This window comes from Onychostoma macrolepis, chromosome 03 (genome assembly GCF_012432095.1).
Source record: "Onychostoma macrolepis isolate SWU-2019 chromosome 03, ASM1243209v1, whole genome shotgun sequence".
In the NCBI taxonomy this organism is placed as follows: domain Eukaryota; kingdom Metazoa; phylum Chordata; class Actinopteri; order Cypriniformes; family Cyprinidae; genus Onychostoma; species Onychostoma macrolepis.
Genome location: NC_081157.1, coordinates 15,525,331 through 15,547,574, shown reverse-complemented (window position 1 = coordinate 15,547,574; position 22,244 = coordinate 15,525,331). Strand labels below are relative to the sequence as shown.

The following is a 22,244-nucleotide window of genomic DNA, read 5'->3' as shown; positions in this document are numbered from 1 at the left end:
TAAAAAACGTATTCGGTCTGATCGGGGCCTTAAATTGCATGTGCCCAGTGTGCTCTGTTTTCCCGGAGCCAGCAGGTAGCGACCGCCGCTTGCAGAAATATAGTTTTTTTGGAACTTTACAGTCCATAGTTACTGTATATTTTTAATTGTATGGAAAGGAGCAGTGTGACAATTATGTTAAAAATGTGCACGTATGGTATAAATGATGACAGAATTTTTATTTTTGTTGAACTGCTTCTTTAAATGAGCATATGCAACTGATAGAGTAGATGGTATACTGCTGATTTTACTGTGAACATGTTTGAGGTTTGGTGTGTTGAAAACAGAAGCTCATGAATTGCCTCTGTTGTGTTCCTCTTCCTGTTCGTTTTAGATTGCCTTTGTCTCATTACAGTGACAGAGGGATTTATGACAAAATAGCTCTAATGGAGAAACTCTTTAGTGAAGACATGATCTGATACAAGACGGAGAGCTCTTTATTCAACTGTGATATAAAGCATATCGATATTTAAATGCTCTTTATGTATGTGAAAGAGAGCCGTGTGTGTTTGTCTGACTTAGCATGTGTGTTAATGTGCTGTACAGTTAAAGAAAATTCCCACATCACATTCTGTAAGATATGTAAGCAAGAAATGTGAAGCTCATAATTTTGCTTATATAAATGTTTCTGTATGTGTGTATTTTGAGCTGTCTAAATTAAAGGCTTTAGCAGTTGAACTAGTGCTTTAGGTGGAGGCTGTTTGTTCTGTGTAAACAGTGATTCACGGATACTGTAGTTACGTCATGTTTCTTTCTGGAAACACTTACATTATCAGAGCATGAGCAAAACTAACCAGCTGGTCATTACATGAGTTGAAATATTGGATATAACTGTAGATAACAGGTTTTGTGTATGATTTTATCACAATAATCTCATGTTAACAGGTGTTATGTTTAAGTGTTAGGGTTACGCTTTCAAAACAGTGTTATAATTGCATATTTGTTTATTTACCATCCATTGTAAGTGTTTTTCCATTAACACGTTTCTCGGCTCCTTTTAACTAACTGTTAAGGAGTGTTTAAACAAAATTTATAGCAGGTTAGCATGGGATCAGTCTGTGGTTAATTCCTCTTAACCCATGGCCTCATGAGGTTCATCAGGTCTCTAGACATGTACACTTAATGAGCTCATTATATAGAGCAGAGCCTGTGGGACACTGAACTCACTCATCTCTGTATCCATAGTTACTGCTGCTTTTTCCCATCCTCAATTCATAATTAACAAATATTCATTGTCATTCAAGTCAGAGAGTTGCTTTTAGTTTTGCAGTATATTTGCACAGTCCCCAGTTCTTGTTTTAGTCAAGACATGAATGAAGCTGAACAGTATTCATAATTATGAAATAAAGTCAAAATACTTTTTCTAGTAATAAACATAGACACTAGGAGTAGTAAATATAAAATCAAAATGGATACCCTTTTCTTTATAAATAAATGTCCCAGGCCTTTTATTGTGTCTAGTGTGTAATCTTCCATCAGAATATAATAACATTCTCTGCCTCTGAAACAACTTTTCTTTTCTGGAACTGTAGACACAGTTAGCATACTTTCAGCTGTTGCTTAATCAGGCATACTGACTTTTTTGAGGTCAAATGTACTTTCCAGTCAACGTCTCATGACCTTTTCCCTATAATATGTATGACACTGTAATATGACACGGTTTAGCCTGTTTTTTAGGTGCATTTTCCTCTTGTATCATTATTGTCATGACAACTATTTTTCCCCTAAAACTTTTCAGTGCTCTTACTAAACTCACTTTTATTGTCATTACAGCATTTACTGGCAAATGATGTGTGAAAATCTTGGGTGTGTGGTCCAGTCATCGCAGCTGTACAAATAAACAATAAAGCTTAAATACACTTAACACAATATAATAGACAGAGGAATGATATATAATAGAATAAAAACAAACCAAACTGACAGCAGAATCAAACAGTATACAACATATATGATATACATGGGTCAAAGATGAAAAGGAGTTTTCAATAAAAATTTAATTAATATGTTGTTTCATTTTTACATAAATATATCTGTTACGCTGAATGACAATGGAGTATTATTTCACCTTACTTACTATGTATATAAAAACACTTTTGTAAATTTAATGTGACGTGGACATCAAAATGGGACGTCTCGTCTTTGACCCACATATATCACAGTACACATTATTCAAAGAGATTGCCAGAAAGGTCAGTAGCATTGATATGCACCATGATATGCACAGTATACATATAGAGTGCAGTGTTATGTGGCATGTTCTGTTGTTAGGTGTGTAGTGTTGTCTGCATTGACTCTGTTGTGCTGCATCACCAGTCTGATAGCCTGAGGGAAGAAGCTGTCCATGATATATGCCTGGATGTTTTACTTTTGAGTCATTTTGTAATGTTCATTATTCTCAGTAGTGATTGCAATTACTTTAATACATTTTTTTTATATATATATAATTTTAATGAGAGTAAATTACAGGCAGTGCAACAGATGCTACAATCATGCAAAACACTTTACTGATTAAATAATACATAATTATTTTGTCACATCACAATAATGACAGTGAGAGAGTGCTGATTTCACATAAAAATAACGTCATAATGCAAATAAATTTATTGATGAATACCAAAGCCAACTTAAAATACGCTTCATTAACATTTTGTCAATTATATAATTCATATAATTTCTAGACCACAAAAATGACCGTCTGTAACTTTCCCTGTCTTGACGAAACCTTCACTGTGGTCACGGGTTTTACCTTACGGAGGGAAGCGGTGTGGGTTTGGCTTTATAGCCTGTACATCTCATTTGCCTTTAGGCCAGAGGTCCGTTAGGGGTTGCTGATTTGAGACTGAAAATTTGAGTATATACTGTGCGGTGTCCTCAAAAATGCAAATGTAGGTGGTTTTGTCTATAGCACACTATTTTTTGGTACTTAAGAAAGGTGTATATGTGTTTTAGTGCATATTGTGTGTATGTATTTCTGGCACTGTGAAGCAGAGCAGGTGTGTTTTATTACATAATACAAATAGTTATATCAGAGCTAAAGTGGGCAGAGAGCGCTTCTGCACCTGGCCTGCCGCTCTGCATCTGTCTCACTCTCTCTTTCTCTCTGTTTCTGTTCTGCTCAGAATAGTCGTCTGATTATGTTCACACTTCAAATCCGTTTACAGGCCTTTGGATCCCTGCATTTTGTGTTTGTCTGTCATATTTTGTGTGATTTCATAGCAGTGATGTGTCTTTGTGCTAGTTCTGATAACAGAGCAGTTAACCTCTAGCCAAACTCTGCTGATACAAGCTCTTATTTTAGACATTTCTTAGCACCCAACCCAAGCATTGACAAATATTCCAAGTCTTCCAAAGAACAGACCTAAAGTGATTACTGTTTCCATCTGCTGAAATGCTCAAATCACAATCACATTAGGTTTGTTGGACTTTGCCTGGATTTAACTGATTGGTGAGATTTGCTGCTTGGAAACACAAGAATGTCTGAGCTATGTGGTAAACAGTCTCGTTGGCTGTAACAATGAACATAAGAATGTTTGGGAATGGCCTTTCTGAATGGGCTTGTTAGAGCATTGCACAACTAATGAGGCTAAAGTTAATGTCGTTGTATTCACACAGACCAGAGTAATGTCGTCATACCCAAAACCGTGTGACCCGGTCTGAACCTAAAACACTCACTCTCTGTATAATTCATAACTGTGCCTTTATTATGCACAATACAATAAGATGATTGTTCTCCTGTTTTGTTGTTGCAGGAGAATCCAAAGTATAAGCTGTAAAGGCTGCATGCGCACCTTTTCTGGAAAGGGGGCGGAGACAGTAGCTCACTTGCATTTAAAGTGACAAACATGAAAATAGCTTGTTTTTGCTTCCACCCAAAAAAGGGGCATTTGTCAAAAGGGGTATATTAGGTCCCCTTCAAATTACACACTGTTCCTCACTAGGGCTGGGTATCGAGTTCGATACTTTTTAGGCACCGACTGAATTGCCTCCAATATCATAGAGTTATCGAAAAACGTCTTGTTGTTCGGTACCAAATTTCGATACCTAAGGGGTTAATCTCATCAACATCAGATGTGGTGCAAATTGATCAGTGTTTGACATCCGCGAGAGTGAGTCGAAAGCGTACAGAGCAGTCTGCTCTCTATATCACACGGTTTTGTTTACTACACACAGACTGAAGCACGTGTGACGCTCGCGATGATTTCAGCATCTGCTGTCTCACTAAATGAGGACATAAACACATGAAAAAAATCTCCAGAACTGCTCTGAGAGTCACTTGAGCATTTTACCTTTTGATTGGAGTAAAACTAGCATCATATCATATACACACAGAACTGTAAAGGTATTCACGGCAACCCGTCAAAATAAAAGTTTGGTTTAACTTGGAAGACACTGCGGCAGAAATATATAACTGTTGTTCAGCAGAATGTACATACTGCTACTACTAGCCTACTATTAAAATGATTAAAACGTTATTTTTTTAAGTAATGATCACACAACATTTCTTCCATGTTTTAATTTTAATAGTAAACCCCCTTTGTTTGCCAAAATAAATAAATAAAATTTGATTTTCAATAAGATAAAGATTTTCAATTTCTTGAATCTTTAACAACCTAGAAGTTATGATTCTGTCTGAGCTATGCGTTTTAAAACGAACACGCACTAGTGTAAACGTAGCCTAACAGATGTGTAAACTGAAAACTATTTGAACTTTATTAAAACTATTTGCACTGATTCATTGTGTTGGATATATTTTGTTCCTTTGTGCAGTGGCTCAGGAGATGAGGCTTTGAGTCTGTATGAATGTCAACAAGCTGAAAAAATAAAACCAAAGTTTTTTGAGATAATGTAATCTTGTTAAAACTGTTTTCATAAAATTGGTATCAAAAAAAGTATCGTTCAGGAATTCAAAGTATTGGTATCTGTATCGGTATCGGAAATATTTGAACGATGCCCAGCCCTATTCCTCACATAAATATATCATATGGCTTCAGAAAACTTGGAATGCTACACTATTAGTTTGTAATACATTTATAATGTTTTTGGTCAGTGTTTGTATTAAATACCTTTTTTATCTGCCTGTTACATGTTTTCTGTGGATTTACTACAGACCCTCTGTGTGTCTGGCAAGATGATATTTTGGATCAGCTCATTCTCAGTTGCTCGCCTATGTGGCCGTCAGACAGAGGTGCTTAGCATCTCCTTACTAATCTGAGTCTAGCTGATGCTTGATACATCAGCACTGCCTGTAAATCCTCAGCATCTCCTTTACTCTGAGCATGAGATGAGATTAATGGGAGATGAGCAAGTACTCATTCGGTTCTTCACATCTGCTGTCTTACTGAAGCATCTGGATATGAATTGTGAGGACTGAAGATAACAATTTAAAAGCTAAAAGCATATAGAAATCAGCATTTTACTTTATATCTGCAGCCGCACCTTTGGTTGTCAATTTATCCACGTGAATTGTAATTTAACTTTTTTTGTTTACCCATCTTGATTGTTTATAATACTATATATTATAAAACTATTGAAAAGGTTCCATAGTGCTTGTTCTCACATGTTCTTGAACAAGTTCGCTAAAATGGTTAAAAGTAGTTGTTTCTTTGAAATAGTTTTTGATGTAACCAGCTCTCACAGTAACACGTCTCTGTTGGTTAATTTTATAATATATATGCTACTCAAACATGCTGATATCTTGCTGACCAAAAACTGAAATCTAATCTCTGTGCAGGAATATTGGATTCAGTATCCTTAACAAATGCACGTCTGAAGACATCCATTTTGTCAGGTATCCAAAACTTACAGCAGATTTTTGTCTGTTCCCTAAAACCAGTTAACAAAACTATATTTTGTCTGGTACCAAAAACTAAAAGTCTTCAGCCTGGGAGGTCTAAAACGGAAGACATGAAAAAGCAGGAAGCAGTAGACAAAGTCACAATAAAAAAACGAACAGCGTTTATTGAGTAATCTTAGTTGCATATGTTTTAGTGCTTACTTCATCCCTACTTTGTCAGGATTTTGTCTCTACTGGACTTCGTCCTGTAGTCAGTCTGACCAGCACAAATCAGTACTTGCTAAGTCATGACATTTCAAATACTGTTTGTGGTTCCAGGTCCAAGCATCTAGTCAATTTAAAGTCAGAATGCAATCTTAATACCCGTCCATGAGCACTATTTATTTAGAGCACACTTTTATGTATACCAGCTTTAAGCTATAGCCTAAGATAAAGCCTACTTATCTAGATTAGAAAAAGGTTAGGATCATACATTTTTTGAGGAATACTCACACATACTAGCACCATTTGTTGTTTGCTTTTGGGATCTTTTTTGATTTGCTTTAGATATCAGACTTAACTGGATAAACATATGGATAAATATTTTCAGACATATGTCTTTTAGATTTTCTGTGTTTCATGTGTTGTCTGTGTTACATGTATGAAGCAGGTTATGTTAGCCACCTGTCAGTTTTTCTATATTTACAATATTATTTATATCTGGTTACTCTAGTTCTCGCTTTCATTTCTCTTTCAGTATCTCTTCTGTTATCCAGGGAATTCAAATTCTTTTTAAAGTTTCAAATAAGAAGAAAATAGTAGTAAGAGGAATTTTATTCTTAAATTTTGTAAATCCGACCCCTGGTCTCTCCTTCGGCGGTCAGACGTGTGATTTACGGATTAATTGAGCTCAAGTTTCCATTATGAAGATTGCTTTTAAAATCCCTCACACTTTCATCCTGGGAAACACCAAGACAATAAAATGTCTGTGAGCTCGTGATTAAAATCAGGGTGTTCCCTCTGTAGGGCATAGAAACTTAATAAGACCCCAGTCTATTTCTAGGATAACATGATAATTACCTCAGTCACATGTCATCACCATTCTAGCAAAAATGATTGCCATGATCTAGGTTCTGAACATCTTCTACAGCTACTTGTTTTGAGTCTTTGAGGATCTGGTTTTGACTATTCATTTAGTTCTAACTTGATAGCAGAAAATCAGATTTGGTCCATCCATCCATCCATCCATCCATCCATTGTCCTGTGGCCCCGTCATGGGGATGCTAAAGCCTATACCTCGGGCCAAAGTTGGATTGGTCATTTTTCTCGGTAACACTTTAGTTTAGGGACAAATTCTCTCTATTAAAAGGTTACTCCACCCCAAAATGAAAATTTTGTCATTAATCACTTACCCCCATGTTGTTCCAAACCCGTAAAAGCTTCGCTCGTCTTGGAACACAATTTAAGATATTTTGGATGAAAACCGGGAGGCTTGTGAGTCCCATTGACTGCCTAACAATTAACATTGTCAAGGCCCAGAAAAATATAAAAAACATCGTCATAGTAGTCCATCTGCCATCAGTGGTTCAACCGCAACGTTATGAAGCGACGAGAATACCTTTTGTATGCAAAAAATAATAATAATAACGACTTTATTCAACAATTCGTCTCTTCTGCTTCGGCGTATTACCATTTTGGAGAACATCCGCTGAACGCAAACAGCGTACGCTGTTCTGTGTCAGCCGCACCGCACGGAAACATCTTCTACGTTTGTTTATGCTTTGATTTGAATGAAAACAGAATATCTGTTCAGTGGATATTCTCCAAAATGGTGCTACGCTGACTCAGAGGAGACGAATTGTTGAATAAAGTTGTTGTTTTTTTTCTTTGAGTACAAAAAGTATATTCTAGTAGCTTTATAACGTTGCGGTTGAACCACTGATGGCAGATGGACTATTCTGATGATGTTTTTTATACTTTCTGGGGCTTGACAGTGTTAATTGTTTGGCAGTCAATGGGACAGTCACAAGCCTCCCGGTTTTCATCCAAAATATCTTAAATTGTGTTCCGAAGATGAACAAAGCTTTTATGGGTTTGGAACGACATGGGGGTAAGTGATTAATGACAATATTTTCATTTTGGGGTGGAGTAACCCTTTAACAAGTTGCTTAGTAGCATGCATATTATTAACATATTGGCTTTTTATTAGTACTTATGAAGCACATATTCTGCATGACCACATATTCTACATCCCTAATCCTACCCAATACCTAAACTTAACAATTACCTTACTAACTATTAATAAGAAGCAAATAAGAGTTAATTGAGGCAAAAGTCAGTTAATAGTAACAAAATTAAAGTGTGTCCTTTTTCTCATTTGTGTGTTAAGCCAGTGTTTGTTCACATTGTGTATAGCTGTGTGTCCTGTTTCACATTTCACAAAGATACAATATTTCACCTGCTAAAACTGCTGTGTTTCCATAATGTTTGGATAACTGTTTACCAGCATTCATTCTCAGTTTTCCACACATGGTTTCATTCCATTTCATACCTGGGTTTCTTCCTGTCAGTGTTGGCATGACAACCGATCCACCTTCACGGATGGCAGATGTGTGTCAGGAGCTGAATCTTTTTGTTCAGGAGAAATGGTGCACTCTTTATTACCTGCAATTGTTTCGTCTCACTGCTTGTCTGATGGAGGACATGTTATTTTCATTTCCTGAACAGGTGGCTTTGCGTGGGCTCACAGGAAATGAATAAGTGATAAGCAGGAAATATTGAAATCAGTAACAGTAATATTAGTTGCCCAATACCTGAGCGCCTGAGTGACAGGGCAGCTGAATGAGCTTATTTGCTTATAATTATTCATTGTCATTTTTAGGGCTGGTCCAAATATCATTTTTTGAGCTTCGAAGCTTCGGTAGTAATCAACACCGAATATTCGAAGCTTCGGAGGGAGGGGCTGAACATATTCTTCTCTCTAATAAAGGCAGGAATCTCTGTGTGTCTGTCTGTCTGTTTGCATTTTTATTATGTCGAGAACCGTTCATCTAAACGACTTCATGCGTGGCGGGTGTGTTGCTGCGGACCCAAGGGAGCGCAGTGTCGCATTTGGTGCAATATGGACACGCGACATGTTCAGAATTAATAAACTTTTAATAAACTACAGAACCACGCGAGCCAGAAGCAGCGCGCCTCATGCGGGCAGGGTTTAAATGCTCCGAGAACAGACACTGCACTAGTGATACAAAACACACTGTTAAGAGCAATACTTTTAATAAGGCAGCCTAACAATTTTCTAACAAACAATTAGAACATTTTTCAACACCAACAATATACTTTAGGCATAGTACTTACAGAACTCAGGTGATTTTTTTCAAACTTGATGTACTGCTGTGGTAGGCCAGTTTCAAATCACATATTTGGCACACTGCCTTTGTCTTGTCCTCACTCAATTTAAAGTGCTCCTGGCCTCCCATACAGCTGAGGTCTTCGGCATTTTTGTCTTCTCTTCCAGATGAACTGAATCATGACATTCATGACGTTCACTCACGAATGAGAACCGTTTCGTGGGGGATGCCAGGGGCTCCAAAAAAAAAAAAAAAAAAAAAGAATATTTGAATCTCAAAATTGAAAATCGAATGCCAACCCACTGAACGAATATTTGAATAATGCTAATTTATTATATTATTTAAACAATAAATGCTGTCTTTAAATGTGTTTGGATGTGATAATGTTATTTGCTCTTTTATGTGTTCCAATTACTCGATTAGCAATGATAAAAATAAGATTTTTCTGCTTATGTGCTTCTCCCCAAATTCTGTCTGAAGATCATTTTGTCATTGTGTTTGTTTTAAATGGGTCATGAACTGAGAAAACCAAAATTCCCTTGATCTTTTGACATATAAGAAGTCATTGTACTATTAAAAACATCCTGTAAGTTTCAGAACTCAAAACTTTCTTGTTAATCTAAAAACAGCTTATATTGAAGCCAGTCTGCCAAAACGACAGCTTGTGGAATGTGCAACTCTATGATGTAATAGTGTGGTTAAACACTGTCTCCGCAGAAGAAGATCAACACCTGCCTCTGCATCACTGCCTGTTTAGCCCCGCCCACAGATTCGCGCATGTCATGTAAATAAAGAGAGAGGCGAACACGCAGATCTATGCATAAAACAATAAAGATACTCCGAAGACAACAAGATGCTGTGCAGTGCCAAGTTGTGGAAAAACACTCTTTGCATTACCTTCATTCTGATCGCAGTTTTAGTAAAGAGTGGAGGAACTTTATTTCTAATGAAGATCCAGACCCTGTCAGTAAGAACTCGGTTCTTTGTCCACTTCATTTTACTGCAGATTCCTTTACAAACAAGGCACAATTCAACGCAGGGTTTTCAGAAAGATTGAAACTAAAAGACGATGCTGTGCGACTATATTGGATCTGACAGTAATGTTGCAACAAGTGTGAGTAACTGTTTTTATTACGTGGTCACTATTGCTTTGTCTGTTATTACAGATCATTTGATATGTATTAAGTTATTTATGTGTTTTTGACTTAAATCACAGCACTATTACCCAATCATAGCAGTGGGCATTTACTTCTGAGTCTACAATCCGCGACGCAGATCGTTCTGATGAGGAGGGTCAAAAACAGAACAGAAAATATCTTATTACTTATAAATTATGATGTTTTTTATGTAAAAATCTTGATAATATTATAAGTGGACCTCAGAGAACAGTACAAAATAAAAAATAAAGGCAGTTCATGACCCCTTTAAGGCATCCATGTACTAGTTGAATAAATACATAAATAGCTAAGAAGAAGAGATTTTTGCAACAAATAACACTCAGCTATTGATGTTGTGGTTAGCAAGCACACATAGATTACTTACGACAAGTTGAAGCCAAAAAACTGTTTTGTTTTTTTCTTTCTTTCTTAATTACTTATTCATTATGCTTCTTTCTTATCTCTAGAACTCTGTTTCTTCTGTTCTGTGGCATCTTGCGATTGTATATTCTGTTCACATATTGTATGAACAGTGTGAGTTCTGTATTAAGATGTATCTATTTTTGATCTGCTCTGTTTGGAGATTGAACGCTCCCTGCAGATCTCAGATATTTTCAGCCCCTTCACAAGCACCTCCTGTGACCTGTGGGCTGAATATGGCCATCTCCCACTGTCTTGCATCCTGTTCTTCACTCCGCAGTGTACAGACTACATTAGTGCTTTCTGACTGCTCCATTAGACAGTCTCAGGAACCCCCTCACACACACACACACACAGTAACCGTAGGAAGCTCTACCGGGCCGGTGGGCTCCCATTGAGAGTCCCATCTTGCACTGCACACGCCAGTAATTTCATTTATTATGACATCGTGTCCTGACCAGACTGATAGGAAATTGCACAACAGAATCTTTACTGTTAGTGTTGAAAAAGTATGATGTGACTGAAGCTTCACTAGCCAATGAATTAAAGTCCGCTTTATCTGTTTTTAGTACACTTTCCTGGTGTAATTGTGCGAAATTGTTTGCTGTTTGCCATACTTTCCTGTGCAGGCTCATAGTTAATAAAAAGTGAAATATATGTTTAGGCTTGACCTTTAACCTCCACTTTCCGGTTAGAAATCCTTCTCACAAGTGGTTGGGAGTATGCTCTGCAAACTCACTCTGATATGCACTTACCACCATCCAGTCAAATCCTGATGAATAAAATAATCAAGTTCAGCCCTACATTATTTCATTGCTGAATATCTTGTTTCACATAGAAATGCATCACAGATGTTAAATGGATTGAGTTGAATGCTGTATATCATATTGATTTTAAGTGCATGAATCTCAGATGTCTTGGGTGGAGTTTTATTATTATTATTTTTTTTTTTTTTACAGTTCTGAACTTTAAAGACAAGATCCAATTAGGAGCCATTCTCTTTTCTTCTGGAATAGAATTTTCTCTAATCTGTCATTCCATGTCATGCACACACAGAATTTTCTCCTTATTCCGATCATTTGTCTATCCTTGAACTTTTTTACCTTCTGCTTTTTTCTTCTTTTTTTTGCTCTGTTAGATTTCATTTAATCAGTGATAGCTAATTAAGCGATATCACTCCATTCATCTGATATTATGCAAAATTTAGATAATCTCTTTAATTTTAGAGGGTTTGAAAGATAGGTACAGTCATGGCCAAAAATATCGGCACCCTTGGTAAATACGATCAAAGGTGGCTGTGAAAATTAATCTGCATTAATCCTTTTGATTTTTTATTTAAAAAATTCACAAAAATCTAACCTTTCATTGTATAATAAGAATTTAAAATGGGGGATATCATTATGAAAAAAATTTTTTTCTTAAATACACGTTGAACACAATTATTGGTACCCCTAGAAATTCTTATGAGTAAAATATCTCTGAAGTATATTCCCATTCATATTCACAATTTTGAGCACTCCAGGGTGATTATGAACATGAAATTATCCAGCCATGGCTTCCTGTTTCACAGAAATATAAATAGGAGGGAAAAGCCCAAATTCCCTTAATCATCCATCACAATGAGAAAAACCAAAGAATATATTTCTGATGTGCAGCAAAAGATAATTGAGCTTCACAAATTAGTGAAGTGGCTTTAAGAAAAGAGCTAGAGCAGTGAAAATTCCCAATTCCACCATCAGGGCAATAATTAAGAATTTCCAATCAACATAAAATGTTACGAAACTGCCTGGAAGAGGACGTGTGTCTATATCGTCCTAATGCACGGAGAAGGAGAGTTTGAGTGGCTAAAGACTCTCCAAGGATCACAGCTGAAGAATTGCAGAAAATAGTTGAGTCTCGGGGTCAGAAAACCTTACAAAAAAATTGCCAAACAGCACCTACATCACCACATGTTGTTTGGGAGCGTTTCAAGAGAAATTCTCCTCACTCATCCAAAAATAAACTCCAGCATATTCAGTTATCAGACACGACTGGAACTTCAAATGGGACTGGCTTCCATGGTCAGATGAAACAAAAATGAGCTTTTTAGCAGCAAACACTCAAGAAGGGTTTGGTGAACACAGGGATAAAAAGTACCCCATGTGTACAATGAAATATACTGCTGTATTTTTAATGTTGTGGGTCTATATTTCTGCTGGAGGTCCTGAACATCTTGTTTAGATACATGGCATCATGGATTCTATCAAATACCAACAGATAAAAAATCAAAAAGTCAAGTCAAGTCACCTTTATTTATATAGCGCTTTTAACAATACAGATTGTGTCAAAGCAACTTTCCAATATCAGAATAGGAAAATAGTGTCAATAATGTAAAATGACAAGATTAAATACTCAATTTTCAGTTAAAGGCATTTCATTATTGAAGTCAGTGATGTCATCGTCCAGCTCAGTTCAGTTTAAATAGTATCTGTGCAATTAAGTCGACGATATCGCTGGAAAATAAGTGTCCCCAACTAAGCAAGCCAGAGGCGACAGCGGCAAGGAACCAAAACTCCATCGGTGGCCCAGTTCTCCTCTGGCCAGATGAACCAGCAGTTCAATTCCAACTGCAGCAAAGTCAGATTGTGTAAAGGACTCATTTGGTTCCTGTGGTCTTGTCCCGATGGCTGTCTAGGTGACAAGGTCTTCACTGGAGATCTGTCTCTGGGGTTCATCTAGATGTCCTGATCTCCGCTTACGTTCAGGGCTGTAGAGGTCATCTGTAGGTGCTGATCCACCATCTGATCTGGATACGGACTGGATCGGGTGGCTACAGTGATCTCGGAATAAGAAAGAAACAGACTAATGTTAGCGTAGATGCCATTCTTCTTACGATGTAAAAAGTATATCGGGAATTATGGGAAGTGTTCCCGGATCTGGTTGATCTAATTAATGCAGTCTAACAATCCTTTAACGGATTTGAATATTAGAAGCGTATTACTGTATTATGTGTAAACCAGGTTAAAGAGATGGATCTTTAATCTAGATTTAAACTGCCAAAGTGTGTCTGCCTCCCGAACAGTGTTAGGTAGATTGTTCCAGAGTTTGGGTGCTAAATAGGAAAAGGTTCTGCCGCCTGCAGTTGATTTTGATATTCTAGGTATTATCAAATGGCCAGAGTTTTGAGAACGCAGCAGACGTGGAGGACTATAATGTGATAAGAGCTCACTCAAGTACTGAGGAGCTAAACCATTCAGAGCTGTTAAACTGGCAAATGGAGTTTTCAAAAAGAATTGAATAGAAGGGTGCCGTTAATTGTGGCCAATGTGTATTAGATAAAAACATTTATTTCATAATGATATTTCCCCCCATTTTAAATTCTTATTATCCAATGAAAGGTTAGATTTTTGTGAATTTTTAAAATAAAAGATCAAAAGGATTAACAATGCAGATAAATTTTCACAGCTTTCTTTGATCATATTTACCAAGGGTGCATGGCCGCAGGAACTAGGGGTGCTGAGGGTGCTGCAGCACCCCCCGCCGCAGGGCCGGGCCTAAGATTTTCCTTGAGCCCCTCGATCATCCCCAATATACTTGATTTTTGTGATAGTTTTGTGATTATATTAAACTGACCAGAAATATGCGGCTGTATTTTTCTTGCGCGCCTTACACCGCGCGTCCCGCGTCCCTACATCTGCCTCTCACTGACAGAATTTCATGTGAAATGTTCGCACGATTAATTTTAGATTCCAACTTGTAAAAACTATTTACGTCTTTTTCCTTTTTATGAGCCGTCTTCCGAAGCTTTCTCGCTTCTCAAGACAGCCACCGACAATCACATAAGCACAGCTCTTTAATTATCTGGTCAAACGCGCTCAAACCACTGTAGCCTAATCTTAACCACGCAAATCATAACGTTTTAGGCAATTAGCCTACCATATTATGTCATAAAATATTTTAATAAGACTGAATTTGTATTTCACCTGATCACATGTTTAATAAAACAACATTTTAAGTTTAATTATAAGCCGCATGTCCACGATTATTCAAACAACAAACAAATTATACAGCGAGCCAAGAACATTTACATTATCAAAGAACATCACTGAATTCAGTCTAGCATGATTCTTTTTTTTTTAGAGCACTCTAAAAAAAAAAGCTCCAGTTAGGCTATAATACCTAAGTGAAGCTGTCTGCAGTGTATGATTCATTTATCTCTTATTTACATCGCATGTACATCTGCAAGTGCACTGACCAACTTTGGCATATCAACAATGTTAATATTTAGTAAAATCCCCTTAAATTATTAAAGAAATTATATAACTAAAATCACAAAAGCACAAATATATATTGGTTGGCATATAACTCTTCATTCATTTGTATGTTAATCTATAAGAGTTTGGGCTGTTTAATATTAGGATTTTGTCTAAAATCCCCCACCGTGGCTCCACCCTGCAACATCAAGCCCCCCCCCAGCACCCCCCAGATAAAATATGTTCCCGAGGCCCAAGTGCCGATATTTTGATCAGTGGTGGCTTAGATCAGATCATTTTGATCAGTGGTGTATACGATTGTTTATAAATAGTATTATCAATTAGAAGATTGCATTTAAATGTATCCTGTAATTTAGATAACAAGAGTGTGGATAGATAACACAGCAGTCCATGCTTAACTGATGAAATTGAATTTAACAAATCATGTAGAAATTTAGCATCTGAAAATGAAACAACATTTTATCAAACTTTGAATTACCTTAATCTTTTAAACAGCGGAGAAGATAGTGATCAAACTACTCTTTAAATTCCCGAATATATGTACCAACACAGAAGTACCATTTTCTTTTTATTCTCAGAAAGTGATGAAGTAGTCAAATCGTCCAGTTGTGTTGGTTTTCTAGGAAATGTGTGTACTCCCTTGACCACTGCTTCTTGTAAATATTACCATATTGTTCATGTTATTTTTTGACAGACACCAATGATATTCAAATGATGTGGATTTGATAGCAGATGAATCATAAGGTATTATTTGTTTTTTAGACAGCAAGTATTCAGTGAAGTGACTGATGCCCATGAGTGGGTTATGTTAGTGTTTTTAGTTCTAATATTCCAACCGAAAGCCAGCCAGCCAAATTTTCGACAGATGTGATAACGTGCATTAACTGTTAGATTTTTGGGTCAATATGAAATGTGCTGGTGATGTTCAAAATGCTTTTTGCGTAGTTCATTATACTTATTTTACAGAATTAAGTTTATTGTGTGGCTGTCTCAAATTTGTTGACTTTTGAAAATCAAGTTCTTTTTTAAACCAGGAAAGGAGTAGGCCTAGTATTGATGCACAAAGTTGTTTTATTTGTCTCTTATATCAAAAATCTTTTTATTTTGACTAAAGATTGATTGATTGATTGATTTAGTGTTTACCATATTAGTATCAGTCTTCATAAGTGTGAGCTGGGAGGCAGCACTTCTGTTAGAGGACGAGTGGGTCTCTTCTGAGCCAGTCTAAAGCACTTCTACACCAAATCTTAAGCCTTACACTAAGTCTTCAAGCCTTTGATCCAGCACATTCCAGCCTGTGTGTGTTCTTGTGCTCTGGTACATGTAATAACACACACACACACACACACACACAAAAACCTACCCGGCATCTTTCAGTCAGATGTTCTGCTCCATCATGTCAGTGTTTATAATGGTGAGTCTTTCTTGTGTCTGGCTGCACTGTTCTGATGCTTCCTGAGATTGGCACTGGACGTTCACAACATTAATTGAATGCGAGTGCTGAATCTATGCCAGTACTGCAAATAAGCACTGTAATGCTGAGATGGAGTCCTCTCTCTCTCTCTCTCTCTCTCTCTCTCTCTGTATGTGTGTGTGTGTGTGTGTGTGTGTGTGTGTGTGTGTGTGTGTCGCTCTCTCTGAGGGAATTGTCCACAAGACGATCCTTTTTCACATCGTTCTTTCATTCATGTCAAGCGAATGAAAGAATCCTTCACTAAACACTGTTCTTTTAAAATGTGCTTTGCCATCTGTCAGTAAATTGTACTTTAAATATGGAAAACTTTTTAAAAATGTAATACTAAAATGGATACCGCTTTGATTTTGATTGACTGAGCGAAGTTCAAAGCCGTTGCAAAGATAAACACACACACCTTTCACCTCATTACATAAGTATTATGGCAGCACTGTCCGTGTGTTGCTTGTCAAGAAACTAACCTATAAGGAACCTAATGTAAGATTAATATTGGAAAACAATTTTCATTATTTTCAATTAGTTTTAAACCAGGTTATATAAAACAGCTCAAAACTTCTTAAAATGAACAGCGTATACTTTACTGAAAAGACAAAAGCATTATCTGACATTAATGCCAATTAAAAGAAAATCTAGCATCTTGCACCATAAGTTGCATGTTTTTAATATTTTTTTTTTTTTACTGATTAAGTAAATGTTTTTTGCTGTGTGTATATATATATATATATATATATAGCACTTACGTACCTAAAGCCATACATATTGTAGAGCACATATAAATGATGTTATTCATAATATTACATACATGGTTAATACGAATAAAGACTCTTTATACTGTTACACACACGACTTGGGCTTAAAGGCCAAAGTACACGTTTGTACTTGTTGCGCTCCGTTTTGTGAACAGTGCATGTGACGTACTTTTCGTCATAAGCACAGTCAGCTGACCACATGGACTTTGAGTGTATTGAGTGCTCAGAAGGTCTTCTAGGTAGTGTGCACAACGAACACATCCATTGATGCTCACAGTCAATGGAGTATACAGTACTTTGAACGGCTTGCACACTCAACTGTGCGCTAGACGGAGCGGAGTGAGAAATGAAGTATAACCAGGCCTTAAATGCTCAATTTTAAGTAAGTTTCGTTAATTGCGCTAGTGTCATTTCCTGATGTACCCACAGTTACACATTAACTACACAACAGCTTTGACAAACTAAGTGCAAATCATGGGAATTCTTTTTTTTCTCCCAATTCAATGAATTTTACTACTACAATATCTAGTAGAATGTATTCTGTAGTAATCGGTGTGTGATTTCACTGACATTCTGTTCTTTTACTGCCCACCCTATGTATATGTTAAAATAATGCCTTTACAAATACAGTATGTTAGTAAGATATTATTCATGAACTATGTAGGGGATATTTTGACCCACTAAATGTTCACCCTGTTACTGTCTAATCCATCGCCTCAGTGATCCTAATGGGATGCAATTTTGGTTCAGAAAGTTTTACTTTGTAATTTGTTGGAATTAGTCAGTTGTTAAAAGCAGTGTTTTGTGTTTTTTATACAGTATACTATTAAGGGCGTAATCGGTACGGGTCTTTCGGTACAGCATTGTTTTAACCACTGCAAGAGTGGAACTTCATTGGAAATTCCAGTTTTATATATCTTGAAACAGTCTCATCTTTCAAATTATGTCAGTTTTTTTCAGGAAATTCAAACGATCAATGCCGTTTTGGAGCTCTTTGATGTGGTGCGACAAATCGCCATATAAACACCTACATTTAAACGCCACCGCGGCGCACGAGTGAGCGTGATCATCCCTTCCTCTTTACTACTAGTTTTAACACGAAATAAACAAGAATAAACATCTGATGCCTCATGTAAATCGCTCAATCTGTTTCAACTGCGGAAAGACGTCAAAATAAAATGTCACGTAGGATTTCATTTACCTCAGGCAAGTCATCAGTGTACACAGCTTGTTAGTTCACTAGAGGAATTAAGTCTAGACAAGAGCATTTCGTAGACTATATACTCATTATATTTTACTTTTAAACTGCATTATGTGCAATTAAAAAATTTTAAGTGTTGATTATTATATTTAAAAATAAATAGTAATTAAATTTAAGTTTGGGCTCTGTTGTTAATTGTTGTTAAAAGTTATACTATATTACTAGTAATCAAAAAAGATCCTTACACCACAACCCACTAAACTTAAGTCAAACCCTACTCTTTAGACCCAATTTATCAACTGAGGTATGTATAATTTGATATCAACAACTGGCATCAATATTTCTAAGGATGTTTTTGTTGTAAATTAATTAATGGATGAGTGTTGATTGTCATTCTGTGCACTTCTAACAGTGAAATGTGATTTTAGATAAACAGGCAATTTTGTTAAATACCATATTTTTGATGATATATCACTAATATTTTATTAAATAGGGATGTCTCTTGATTCATTCAAAGTGAGGCCAAAAGGCTCCAGATTGTTGGAAGGACATGTAAAGAGCCTATATGGAGTTCATTTGAAATCATAAAAATTATAACGCTGCTTCTGGCTGTGTACCCTAGTTGAGCACTCTGTCTCTCAATTAAGGAAATACATTTGATGTGATGTCTCATCTCTTTGCTGTCGTTGTTTTAGTGCTTTACCCTTGACTGCTTTGATCAGCTTTAAATTCAGCGTTCTCTTTTGCTCCCTTTCTTTTCCTTGTTGTGAGAAACTTCAAACAGCTCTCGTCCCAGCAGTCACTCCCTTCAAAGACTGCCTTTATTATATATTCTTAAGGCAGTTTTAGTCAGCTCAGAGAGATCATTGCTATATGTAGAAAAACAGGTCAAATTGCCAAATGTAATCAGTGGAAATATGGGATGATTAATTACTGAGGTTCTTAGATGGTGGGAGATAGACTAAATAATTCTGAAGCATTTCTTGTGTGTGGCCAGCCATGACAGCAGGACATGTTTTGGTTTAGAAGCTGTGTTAGTTTTCTTTAATAATCATTAAGCTCTCCTCCCTGAGGACCGGAGACCAGCTGTCCTTTGGGAAAACTGTTAACAGCAATTTGCCTGCCACTGTTGACTTAACAATAATCTTCTTCCCCTTGTGTAGAGAGTAGAAAAGCAGAGTTTGTCTGATGCGTGAATCATATGAAATGAATGAAAAAATAAAGAGTGGGATGTGCACAATGCTAAAAAGAGTTGATATGCAATACACTGTGGAAAAAATAAAAAATAAAAGTGGTGCACAAAGACTAGAAACTGTCATTACCAGTATAAATGGATGAACATACTATACACAGTACCTGAAACAGAAAACTCTGCACTTCCACACACACACTTTTTTTGTCAAGGGGGAGGGCATGACCTCAAAATTAAAGAATGATGTAGACATAACACCAGCAGGGCACTTTATTAAAGGGACAATTCACCCAAAAATGAATTGGTAGCAAAGGTTACTCATTTTAAAACGAAAACGCACTAGTGTTAACTGAGTTTCTTTCTTTAGTTTCTTTTTACACAAAAGCTCTGTTTGGTGAAGCGGTCATAGCCGTGCTTTATTATAAAATCAGCTTCAAGAACCAGAACTATACATTTTATAAATGCATTTTTTTATACAGTCACATAAGAATGTAAAAATGTTATTTATAAATAAACTTGCAAAAATTCCAGATCTAACGATCAACATGTTTAGAGTGTTTTTCCCCCTTAAATGTATACATACATATGGTCAGGCATTCAAACATAAATATAAGCAGTAAAAGTATTAACTGTACTAAAATACCTAAATACTTTATTATCTTAATGTACTAAGTTTTATCTTTATTCCTGATATCTTTATTATTTATCTGTATAGTATCTTTATTTTTTTTAATTCCTTTATCTTTAAAATAACAAAAATACATGAAATACACACATTTTTATAATTTATTTTTCATCATCATCATCATTATGTTTCCACATCCTTCCAATGCAATCTTTAAATCTTTCCAAAACATGTTTGACATAAAAACAATAATTGGATTGAAGTGTGACAATATCTCACAATATTTTGCCAAAGCACTATACATCTGGTGGAATAGTAATATTCTTGGGCCTATCTGTAACACAAAATAAAAAGAAAATGTCTTTTGGATTCATGAAAGAGTGGTGGCAGCGACAGTGCATTGTACTGACTATAGATGAGCAATGCTATAAAACAGTTGACCTGCCAATTATAAACATTAGACCTAAAATTTTAACATAATAAATTACCATTCCACTTAAAAAAGTAATATTTTCTGTATATATTTTAAACATAAATTGAATATAAGTTGTTCGTTTGCGCTATTACAAGGAACAATGTACATATGACTGTTTAGTTGATTGTTTGAATTTCTTAATAAACAGAAATAAACAATTTTGATTCAACAGCTGATTCCTTACATGTCACAACAATCATTTATTTTGATCAGGCTTTAGAATTACTAGTAATTTTGGTTACTTGCTTACATGTTGCGGCATTATAGTAGTGTCCATATTTCACAACTAAGAACTGTTTTTGGTCTAACAAGGAAGTTTGGAGTTCTGAAACTTAAACTGTATTATTGCACAATGACTCTTATGTGTCAATTCATGACCACTTCAATTGGTTTCAGATGTGTGCTGTCACGTTTGGTTTGGTTAAGTTTTGCCCTTGTTTTGATTCATGTCTTTTATTATGTCATGTCTTTTAGTTTGAAGCTTATTCATGTTCATAGTCCAGTCTTGTTCATGGTTTCCTGTCCCTCGAGTTTCCCTTTCCTTTCTTGATTGTGCTCAGGTGTTCCTTGTTTGTGTCATTAGTTCTATTGTGTGTGCATAGCCTACATGTTTCCTTTTGTCTGGTGTCTAGATTTGGCTTTTATGTAACCTTCTTCTTTGGTGAGTGTCTTGTTTTTGGATTTGGATTTGTCAAGTTAGTAAAGTTTAGTTTGTGTCTAGACTTTGGTGTATTTGTTTTTGTATATCTTTTAAAAATAAAATAAAATAAATCACTTGAATTCTCAGCTTTGACTCAACCACAAAGTGGATTGTGCACAAACTGGTTAAGCTGGTTGTAGGTAAACTAGCTTGACTTGTGTAGGAATGATGGGTGACCAGCTAAAGCCAGCACAAATGTGTGAAAAATTTCCTTGTATTGGTTACCAGTAATAGTTTTAAATGGGTAGTCCACCTAATAATACTTTGTCATTTACTTGCATCCCAGATGTATATGACTTTCTTTCTTCAGAGAAGCACAAAGATTTTTAGAAAATAATTAATTTTTTAGTCCAAATGAGTGGGTTCCCAAATACTGATGCTCCAAAAAGCACACACTTTGTTTGTGATGTAAACCATATAATGCCAGTCAATGAATTTATGTATTTTGTGTTTCCCAGAGTATTTTGTCAGCCCTCAGACCCTTCAGGGGGGAATTATGTACACTTTAAATGTATCATTCTGGTTCACTTTAAGAAACCAAGAGCTCCATCCCCTTTTCAGTAAGCATTTTGAACAGGTTTTAAAAAATCTTTGCATTTACTTGTACCTGTATTTTAAAGTGGACTCAAACCTTAGTCCACATTACATTCACACTGTTATTTTCAGGAAGAAAATCAAGACCGAAATGTGCTCAGTTTATTTGGTTATGGGGCAATGCGCATTAACATTGCTGTAAATGTGCCAGAATTAGCCAAAAGACTATTTTTCATCTGTAGACCCTTGACAATGTAAAAAAGTCACACTTTTTAATCTGAGCATTAAATCCTGTAGACCTG

At 36.1% G+C, this 22,244-nt stretch overlaps 1 protein-coding gene across 4 annotated transcripts in view; it reads left to right on the top strand.

Annotated features, from left to right (window-relative positions):
• The window catches only part of tex2 (testis expressed 2), a 44,073-nt gene that overhangs the window by 5,152 nt on the left and 16,677 nt on the right, over positions 1–22,244 (top strand). Inside the window, exon 1 of one of the 4 annotated variants that reach the window (XM_058769805.1) lies at positions 17,579–17,597. The exons of 2 other annotated variants lie outside the window; for them this stretch is intronic. The gene's annotated coding sequence lies outside the window, so the exon portion shown is untranslated. Of the gene's footprint in view, positions 1–17,578; positions 17,598–21,236; positions 21,370–22,244 lie in introns of those variants that run through there. One more of the 4 variants, XM_058769804.1, reaches the window with a different exon arrangement.